This window comes from Trichoplusia ni, chromosome 15 (genome assembly GCF_003590095.1).
Source record: "Trichoplusia ni isolate ovarian cell line Hi5 chromosome 15, tn1, whole genome shotgun sequence".
In the NCBI taxonomy this organism is placed as follows: Eukaryota; Metazoa; Arthropoda; class Insecta; order Lepidoptera; family Noctuidae; genus Trichoplusia; species Trichoplusia ni.
In genome coordinates, this window is record NC_039492.1 from 9,937,686 (window position 1) to 9,941,139 (window position 3,454).

Below are 3,454 nucleotides of genomic sequence, written 5' to 3' on the forward strand. Positions count from 1 at the left end.
CTGAGCGCTTTCATTTCATACTCCTGTTTTGAGTTTGCATCGATACGACATAGTCGGTGTGCATGTAATGTAATCTACACCTTATGACCAGGGGATATAGTTCGAATCAGCTTGCTGGGGTGGGGTTTTAATAAAATTAATTTCAGCGAGGGCACGCAAGAGTCAGTGATGCGAGTGATGGAGGCAGACTTCGGCCTACAGGACGCGTAGAGAACAATAAGTGCAGCTGGAGCAATGCTAATGTATGTACGAGTATTAGAAAATGAGTATAACCAAATTCAGAAGCATCTTTCCAATTAGGTTAAAGTACATACACAGTACATAGCTTTTAAAATATGTATCCGGAACTCTACGTAACCTCGCCATTGGTTCCTATTTGGAGCTGTTTGGTCCACCGAACAGGGCTGACCTGTTCGCCTCCGGCCGGTCTACCGGAAAGTATTGTTTTATTAAATTATTCACTTCACTACGCCGATGAAACAGCGTTTTAATCAAATTAGAATTTTCGGGGAACTAGGGTAGGTGGATTGAACATTTAATATTGATATTGATGGCGATTCAAAAGAATATCTAAAGAAAACATAGAAAATTGCGTAACTGACTTTAAGATTTTTAATCATATTATGTTTGGAAAAGGAATGTATATTAAACATTAAGTGGACTGCACGGGTAGTCGAGTGGTCGAGGTCACCACGAAAAACTCACTGTGCGTGACGTGTCGCAGGTTCGATCCCCGCATACAACAGCATGTGTGTGATCCACAAATACTTGTTCCGAGTCTGTGTCTTTGTGCGAACCCCTAGCGACACAAGGATTAAATTCCTCTGCGCGAGAATAGTTAAAAAATAGGATCAACAATAGGTACCTACTCTATAAAATGTTCATCGGATTATTTACGTCATACCGTATGATAATTACACAATTGTTTTTTTTTCTAGTGACACCTATGTGGAGCATTATAATTGCACAATTACTTGACAATTACTATTGATGCATGTGAAACTGTAATAAGTGCTTGTAATATTGGTCGGCGAAAACAAACCCACACAAAACAAATGAAAGCTAGTCACACTGCTCTGCTGTGAATGTGAGTTGTGTTGCTTGTCATATAGGTGTTGGTCACAGGTGGACACGTCGTAGACATCGTGATTACCGGCACCGGCGACGTGCCCCAACATCCCTCATGTTAATGGAGTTGTTCATTATGTTGCGACACACTTTTATTGCGTGTTTCACGTAATGTTCCCGTGTTATGTCACGAGGGATACACTGTATCTATGTAGGTTTGTAACGCCGACAGCCGAACATTCAGGGGTGCTTCCACCAAGCGTTGAAGAAACACTGTTGCAGTTGTGGAAGCAAGATGTGTTGTTGAGCAGTGTCACTCTCTGCAACTGATGTCTGTGTCTGATTTGGACAAAAGCGGGACCGGATGCGGGTCATCGGAACATTAACGATTTCCAGTTTTCCTCACAAAGAGCGTCAGGATCACGAAATAAGTCAGTTTTGTGATGCACATACGATGACAAGTTAGCATTTTAACATTGGTAATAACAGTACCTTTTTCATAATATCAAAAAAGGAAATCATTTAAAATCTGTCAGTTTAAAAACTTGATATTTAATAATCGACCTGATAGGACCCTATTTAACTCGGTATGCTTCGTACTACCGAAAAAGCGAAGGTTGGAAGGAAGGCGATTTGACAGTCACTAACACTTGTAAAAGTGTATCTTGCATAGAAGTAGTATTATAAGGAAGTGGAGAAGGGTGGGCCTATTGACATTCAAAATGAAACGCGGTATCTCATGTGGTTAAATGGATGTCATTTCAAGCAGACTTTCCCTCTAACAAATTAAGTGATACTTGTACATTATTCATAAGATTCGAGAGACGTTACATTAAAACATGTGTGAGTCATATTGTTGGGTCGCTACAATAATACCGTATTCCAACTGGGTCCCGGCCATCCAGTACGGTGCACGACACATACTATGTAATCGTTGCTGCTTAGCGATGCAACTCGCCTCTTATCTCCTCACAACTGCACTTTACGAGATTCATGTTCCGTTGCGCCATTTGTTCGGCGCTGACAATAGCGGGCGGGTAATAAAACGGCAATGTATGCTGAAGTTGGGTCGTTATCTGTCACAGTTTAAGTTGCCGTGATGCGCAGATTATATGACTTTGTAGCGGGACAACTACAAAAGTATCACTATGTACGTATAATGTCGATGTATTCTTAAGTTTCTTTTTATGTAGCAATATTATATCAGACTCTTCATATTTGTTAAGTTTTATAGAATACTAGCTGTTGCCCGCGATTTCGTCTGCGTGGTTAGAAGATATAAGTTATGACTTTTTCTTCGCTCCTTTTAGTCAGCGTGATGGTATATAGCCTAAAAGTTCCTGAGATTAGCTCTTCAGCTTTATATATAAGTAAAGATTACTAATGGGTTTGTGTGATTTCATTTCTTAAATATTAGGCAATCTTTATTCGTACATTCGTAGTTAGCTCTGCCTCTGTGCTTGCCTCTGTATAGTAATGTACACAGCCTACTGCCGACCGCATTGTGGATGTTGAGCTCTTTGTTAGGCAGCTAATTAAAAAGGAGAGCTGTTTGTGTCGAGACAAAGGCAAGCGCTTTAACAACACCAGTACTTACCGGCTGGTCCATAATCATTGATCTTTATGTACCTTAAGAAGGCCTATCTAGGTCGAGGGGTCTATCAGCCTCTCTTAGGGTCTAAATTCACACTGAATGATCAGCGTTTCTATATAACAAATAATTTTTAATTCTATTTACGTCATTGAAAAAATCACAGTTAATTGAAAGCAAAAAAAGGGCCTACTAGCGTCTAGCTGACGCCGAGCCTAGTCTCGTTGTGAAATACGTAATCAGATTTACTTAGTTGTCTATTTCAAGGACGCCGGATTCAGGTACTTTTGAAAAGTTAATTTTAATGACTCTAGTTGCGCGTTTCTAAATTACCATTTACAGGAACAATAACCGATATACACTGCGTAATTTCTTTGTCAGTTGTAGAAATAAAAGGTTTTTACCCTTTATATTAAGGACATAACTTGGTCAGTTATAAGCAAGGTACCAAAAAAAAATCTAGAGATTTTGCCAAATAGTTAAGTTAAAAAGTAATATTAAACAATTGCCTAGTTTTATAAGCTTAGAGCCAACTCCATAATACTATAGGTAATGAGTTAGCTACATGACGTCTTATTGAGTTGCAAGAGATTGCAATAGTTCTGCATACGTCGTATACGTTACGTACGCTGTGTACATCATGTACGCTACGTACACGAATATTGAAATCATCTCGTGTAGAACTGTGTCGTATATGCAAATAGTTTGAAACTCATTCGACTGTCAAATGGTATTGAGGTGCAGTGACTGAAGTGTGAGACGGATAGATATACTACCTGTCATGTTTAGGAAGTA